Source organism: Giraffa tippelskirchi, chromosome 10 (assembly GCF_054371585.1).
Source record: "Giraffa tippelskirchi isolate mGirTip1 chromosome 10, T2T-mGirTip1v1.2.pri, whole genome shotgun sequence".
NCBI classification, from domain to species: Eukaryota; Metazoa; Chordata; class Mammalia; order Artiodactyla; family Giraffidae; genus Giraffa; species Giraffa tippelskirchi.
The window spans coordinates 55,659,369-55,666,782 of NC_137284.1; the positions used below are offsets into that span (position 1 = coordinate 55,659,369).

Here is a 7,414-nt window from a genome sequence, read left to right on the forward strand (position 1 = left end):
AACAAACAGTGTATAGAGGAAACATATTCAACATAATAAAGGCCATATATGACAAGCCCATAGCTAAAATGTGCAATGGTGGAAAACTGAAAGCTTTTCTACTAAGATCTGATACTGTCAATATAAATTCTATAAAATACAAATGTGACAGAAACCAGATGAGTGGTTGTCTGAAGATAGGACAGGTAGGGGTGAAAGGAGAAGTTACAAAGAGATACAGGGAAGCTTTTTGAGATGGTGAATATTTTTATTATTTTGTGGTGAATAGTTTCACAGGTATATGCCAAAACTCATCAAACTGTAAATTTATTTTATTAGTATTATTTTATTATTTTTAAAATATGGAGTGCTCCACAAATTCGTGTCATGTCTGCACAGAGCTCATGCTAATCCTCTCTGTATTGTTCCAATTTTAGTATATGTGCTGCTGAAAAGAGCACAAACTGTAAATTTAAATATGCACAGTTTATTGTACATCAATTTTGCAGCCATGAAATTAAAAACACTTACTCCTTGGAAGGAAAGTGATTACCAACCTAGATAGCATATTAAAAAGCAGAGACATTACTTTGTCAACAAATGTCCGTCTAGTCAAGGCTATGGTTTTTCCAGTAGTCATGTATGGATGTGAGAGTTGGACTGTGAAGAAAGCTGAGTGCTGAAGAATTGATACTTTTGAACTCTGGTGTTGGAGAAGACTCTTGAGAGTCTCTAGGACTGCAAGGAGATCCAACCAGTCCTTCCTAAAGGAGATCAGTCCTGGGTGTTCATTGGAAGGACTCATGTTGAAGCTGAAACTCCAATACTTTGGCCACCTCATGCAAAGAGCTGACTCATTGGAAAAGACCCTGATGCTGGGAAGGATTGGGGGCAGGAGGAGAAGGGGGCAACAGAGGATGAGATGGCTGGATGGCATCACCGACTTGATGGACTTGAGTTTGGGTGGACTACAGGAGTTGGTGATGGACAGGGAGGCCTGGCGTGCTGCGGTTCATGGGGTTGCAAAGAGTCAGACACGACTGAGCGACTGAACTGAACTGATACCTCAACTGGCTGTTAAAAAATAATGCCACCTTTCATTCTCAAAAATATTTCAGTTTATGGAATTCCCTGGTAGTCCAATGCTTAGGATTTGACACTCTCACTGCTGGAACCCTAGTTTGATCCCTGGTTGGAAAACTAAGATCCCAGGTGCTGTGCCAAATACATTTTTTTTAAAAAAAGAAAATATCTGAGCTTAAATGTTGGTCATACTCTTATCCTTAGTCTGGGTACTGATTTTAAAGATTTTTTAATCTGGTTTTTCATAATAAATCTATTTCATACATATATTCAGTTTTTGAAAATCCACTTATGATATGTACACTTTTCTATATATGTATTCAACTTCAAGCAAAACTTCCCCCATAAAAGGACCTGAAAGAATTTCTGAGGGAAACATGCAGAAAGTGTCCCAGCTGGACAATAACTTATAGGCTGACCCTATTCTTTGTCTGGAGAAGGAAATGGCAACCCACTCCAATATTCTGGCCTAGAGAATTCCACGGACAGAGGAGCCTGACAGGCTACAGTCCATGGGGTCGCAAGAGTTGGACACGACTTAGCGACTAAAGAGAGAGAGAGAGAGAGAGAGAGATTCTTTGTATTTTTATTTTTTCTACTGTAGAGAAAAGAAAAGTAAGATTTAGGAACAGCTTTCAAAAAGCCACCGAAATAGTCAATATTTCACTGTAGACTTCAGCTAGGTTTTGTTTCCTGAAAAATCTAGGTGCTTTCCTGTGCCTTTTAGCCCAGTGAAAGAACCGGCTTATCTTTAACGAAGGTTTGTTATGTTAAATAATAATTAACCTTATTTCTTTATAGTCACTACTTATATACATTTATATCTTAATGCTTGATGATTTATGTTATATTCCTTCAGAGCTGAAGAATAATATTCATTTCAATCTTGATAGCAGGTTTTAGAACACAAAGCAACTGACCCCTTGTCAGTTAGTGCAACAGCACCGATACGGTTGTCAAGACAAGGAACTGTAACTAAAAAGGATTTTAAGGAAATGAGAGAGCTTCCTACTAGTGGAGAATGTAATTCTGATTATAGAATGAAATGACTAGTGGAGAAAATAATACATTCACTAGCATTTCAAGATACGGTGAATACTTAAGGGAAAACTCCGTGCGCTGATGTGGATTCTTGTGTATCTTGGTGGTCCATGTATGCTGTGTGTTTGGTCGTGTCTGACTCTTTGTAACCCGCTGGACTGTAGCCCGCCAGGTCCTCTGTCCATGGGATTCTCCAGGCAAGATGACTGCAGTGGGTTGCCATTTCCTCCTCCAGGGGATCTTCCTGACGCAGGGACTGAAGTCTCTTGTATCTCCTGCATTACTGGCAGATTCTTTACCCACTGCGTCATTGGGGAAACCCTTTTGGTGGCTGCAACTCAGTGTAAATCTTTTCTCTTGGAAGATCTGTGATTACCAGGGTGAAAAAAAGAAAGAAAGCAAGAAACAAGTTTTGGTATCAAATAGAAATTCCATTAATATTGTAAAATAATTAAACTGCCTTAAGGAATTTGGTTTATAGTGTTGTAACAAACACGCCCCAAACATTGTTATATTAGTATGATGCTTTGCATACGGTAGACCCTGAAAGTGGTATACGCTAACTTTAGTTCACAACCAGTTTAGGGAAAACATAGGGAGGGAGAAAGTGGTGAGGCAGACAAGAAAGAAGAAAAATGAATTATTTGGTTATTTTGGGCTGTCCTGGGTCTTCACTGCTTTGGTTGGGCTTTCTCTAGCTGTGTCGAGAGGGGACTACTCTGTTTTTGGTGTGTGGGCTTCTCACTGCAGTGGCTTCTCTTGTTGCAGAGCATGGGCTCTAGGTGCATAGGCTCCGTAGCCCCGGTGCACAGCTTAGTTGCCCCATGGCATATGGGATCCTCCCAGACCAGAGATCGAACTCATGTCCCCTGCATTGGCAGGTGGATACTTAACCACTGGACCACTAGGGAAGTCCAAAGAGGAAAACTTTAGGTGCAACAGAGCAAGACACAGCAAAGAAATGCTCTGCAGGTTCTAAAATAAATCATTTCCAGTGATCTTCAGCTGTTGCTTGAGGCTTGGGGTGCCTAATAGTTTTTAGAAGATTTATTTGGTTGCCTACTCAATATTTATTTCTCTGCACACATGTGCTAAAATGACCCAGGTTTTGTTCAAATAGCTACCCTCCTCCATGTGACCAAGTACTAGTAAGAGGCTGGCCCTATTCTAGCCCAAGAAGGTAAATCTTAATGGCTCAACAGCACTCTCATTTTACTTGCCATTGGTTTAGGAAGGACACATGACCCACTTCTGACCAATCAGAAGTGAGAAATCTGCTGGACTCCTTTAAGAAAGGCTTTCTTACTATTAAAGATACCTTCCTTACTTTCAGCTGGGCAATATTATATCCAGCTGTGATTCCCAGAGCTGCTCCATCTACTTTCCGATCATTGAGGTAAGCATGTGGAAAAACTGAATACCTTGAAGGAGGCAGAACTGACAGCTGGAAAGAACCCAGGTCTTCAGTGATGTCCTTGAGCCACTCATTTACCCATCCTTGGGGTTGCTAGTAACCAGCCAAGGGATCTGGGCCTCAGCTTCCTCAACTATAAAATGAGGAAGATGATTTTTCAGCCCATCCATATGGGACCTTTCTGCTCTATCATCATTCCATGCTTCTTGCAATCCACTAACCATGACACTGAAGTTACTGCGTCCCTCTTGCTGCTGAAAATACATAACCCAGAGAATGAAAACATCATTGAGCTCTAATGTGATTTTCAGTGTAATTTCTAGAAGCGTGAGTTTTAAAAGTTGCCTAGGGCCAAGTTATTAAAAGATTTCCAGGCATTTCAAAAGTTAATATGTGCCCCATGTTGATATAATGTGAGAAATAATTGGTAAGAACGTTGAATAAGTGCCGAGTAGCAGAATCTAGCGGAGAAGGCAATGGCACCCTACTCCAGTACTCTTGCCTGGAAAATCCCATGGATGGAGGAGCCTGGTAGGCTACAGTCCATGGGGTCGCTAAGAGTCGGACACGACTGAGCGACTTCACTTTCACTTTTCCCTTTCGTGCACTGGAGAAGGAAATGGCAACCCACTCCGGTATTCTTGCCTGGAGAATCCCAGGGATGGCGGAGCCTGGTGGGCTGCCGTCTATGGGGTCGCACAGAGTCGGACACGACTGAAGCGACTTAGCAGCAGCAGCAGCAGCAGCAGCAGAATCTAGACTGGGAGTCCCAGCATTCCAGTACTGACCTATCTCTTTTGCTTTCTGTGGTATTGCTGCTGCTCCTGTTGACTTACATCCAGTATTTCAAAGCCATTTTCTCCTTGTTAATGATGTTTCAAAATTGCCTACCTTGCAATAATTTTCAAGGCAATAAAAAAAGGATTCTTGCATCACACTGGGTTTTAAGCTAACTAATCTCCAAGGCCTTGTCCCATTCTTGAGAGTTCCTGAGAAGTAAACATTCTCTCCAGTGGAATTTTTTCTATTTTCAAAAACAACTATTAACATTTCCCAATTATTTATAGAAAAAGCAATTTTTTAAGTTTTAACCCATCTCAAGCCAGTTTTATATGTAGACAAAGAAGTAGTGATTTTCAGGTCTTTCAGGATATTCCCATTATCTAGTATTTGCCTTTGAAATGCCTGTGTAAGGCAGTTAACTATCTGAAAAGTTCTCCTCCTCTGTAAAGAAAAGATGGACAAGAGAGCTTTCCAAATATTTTTCTAAGCTCAAGTTTCTATGAGTCAGAATGATATGAATTAGGACATTAGTAAGGTCTGTCTTACTTTCTTCCATATAAATCATATATTTGATTAGTCCCCATAATATACAAGTTGTGTGTTTGTGCTGAGTCTCTCAGTCATGTCTGAATCTTTGCAACACCATGAACTGTAGCCTGCCAAGCTCCTCTGTCCATGGGGATTCTCCAGGCAAGAATACTGGAGTGGGTTGCCATGCCCTCCTCCAGGGCATTTCCCAATCCAGGGATTGAACGCAGGTCCCCTGCATTGCAGGCAGATTCTTTACCAGCTGAGCCACCAGGGAAGCCCAATATGTGAGTTACTATAATTTTATTTTGGGCTTCCCCAGTGACTCAGCAGTAAAGAATCTGCCTGCAATACAGGAGATGCAGGTTCAATCCCTGGGTCAGGAAGATCTCCTGGAGGAGGGCATGACAACCCACTTTAGTATTCTTGCTTAGTGAATCATGTGGACAGAGGAGCCTGACAGGCTACAGTCCATAGGGTTGTAAAAAGTTGGACACAACTGAAGCAACATAACACGTAGGCACACAACCAGAAAATTAACCCAACAGAAATGGAAATACCCTTAGAAATCCTCGACAAAGAAAGCAAGTGATAGGGAAGGAGTTGGGAGTAAATCCTGCAGTATGTGGATTAAATTTAGTTGTACTTTAGTTCCCCATCTATGTAATGATAGTAAATTGAATATATTTGATTATTAATAAAAACCACCTGTTTATAAAGGGCTTAGAATTTTATGAATTATGGCAAAGCAAGCATAAACATGACTTGGGGATCTTAAGACTAATAATATTCTCATCTAATGCCTTTTTGAAAAGTGTAAGAACTCTGTTTTGGTCATAATGATTCTAACATTGCAAATATCACACTCAAGAGACCAGCTTTTCTTTGAAGAGTGTTCTCTCTGGAAGTAATGCCAGGGAAAGCCAGCCTGGTTTCCTCCCTCTGACTCACCATCTTTGTATTATCCACAGATGCCATCTACTCACAGACACAGTTTCACCCATATGCTATGCCCAAGCAGAGATTCCTCAGACTATCTGCAAGCCTTTCAGAATTAATTCATGATACCAGACTCAGTGTGGCATGGATGCCTGGGCACTCCTGATCCAGAGCTTTCTTCCTCCTCTCCCCGCTGAGTGGTTCCATCCTCCCCTGGGTGGTTTGTCCATGGATACAATTCTGCCTCTAGTCACCCTGTCTGCCTTCTCACTTTCCTTACTAAGAGTGATGCCCCTCTTCCTAGGATCCACCAGTCCCTGCCAGGCCATCCTCTGAAACAAACCATCAACATATTACAATTGAGAACCAGATACGATTTCCCGGCATCATGGCTGGCCTTCTAGCTTAAACACACATCCCTCTCTCTAGCAACAGTTCTCCAACTTTTGCTTGAGATTCAACCTTCACCCATTTTAGTCTGAGTAGACTAGGTGGACCTCTGTTCTAAGTCCTAGGCAGTTTGGACCCAAGATATCCTATTTGAACACGGTGATTGGTTCGGAGATAGGAATGTGACTTAAAAAAGACAAGCAGAGAAAACGTCAGGACTTCCTCTGAAAGCTGTAGGATAGTTGCCCCATCTTCTTTGATTAAATTTAAACCTGACAGATTGTAACCTAAACAGATAATATGTGGAAGTCACAGAGCAAGGAAACAAGTGGAGGCTTACGTTCTAAACATAGAACTATATGCTTAAATATGTAAAATCCCACACAATGTTAAATATTAATTGTTCTTTTGTTCTATTTCCCTGGTGGCTCAGGCAGTAAAGAATCTGCTCACAATGCAGGAGACCCAGGTTCAATTCCTGGGTCAGGAAGATCTCCCGAAGAAGGGAATGGCAACCCACTCCAGTATTCTTGCCTGGGAAATCCCACAGACAGAGGAGCCTGGTGGGCTACAGTCCCTGGGGTCACAAAGAGTTGGACATGACTGAGCGACTAACACTTTGACTTTTGGACAAATATACTTTCATAATGACCTTGAAGGCAAGGTTCAAATCCTCAGACTCTTCAGATTTCTGCTCTGAAACATAGCTGGATGAAAAGATCTGCACACCATGGTCCAACTCCTTCTCTTCTTACTCCTGCCTCAATTCTGTGCCAGAAGGGGACTCACAAGACATGTAAGAGAACCCCATCCTGCTCATCTAAATTCCATATGTGTCATCTGCAAGCAGCTCACTCTTGAGCCTGAAGATGGGCAAGTTGTCAGTTTCGCTCACCTGCAGGGCGGTGGACTAAAGCAGAGTTTCACTCAGGACTGAGAGCTAGCTTGGAGATTTGGGGCAGGGAATCCTTGGGTCCGTGGTACACAGAGTGTGATCTAGAGGGATGTGAGAAGCTTCTAGGGGAGTGTGTGCCTTTGGCTCCTGAGGCTCTTTGCCCCATAGGGAAGGGCCTGGCTGAAGGAGATCCAGAGAACTCCCTAGAGTACAGGGTCCTGTGAGCGGGTGGGGGAGGGGGGGTGGAGGGGGGGATGTCCCCTTTCATTTGAACTGAAAGATGGCACTGCTTCAGGAAACTGTCTCACAACCATAAAGGTAGGATATGTCTTAAATCCAACACATCAGAGACTTCCCTAGTG

At 42.3% G+C, this 7,414-nt stretch overlaps 1 non-coding gene across 1 annotated transcript; it reads right to left on the minus strand.

Moving 5' to 3' along the window:
* Nucleotides 1–335: 335 nt before the first annotated feature.
* Nucleotides 336–440, minus strand: LOC145524911 (U6 spliceosomal RNA). Its single transcript, XR_014067945.1, has one exon. It is a non-coding gene; the product is annotated as a U6 spliceosomal RNA (small nuclear RNA).
* Between the last annotated feature and the right edge of the window lie 6,974 nt (nucleotides 441–7,414).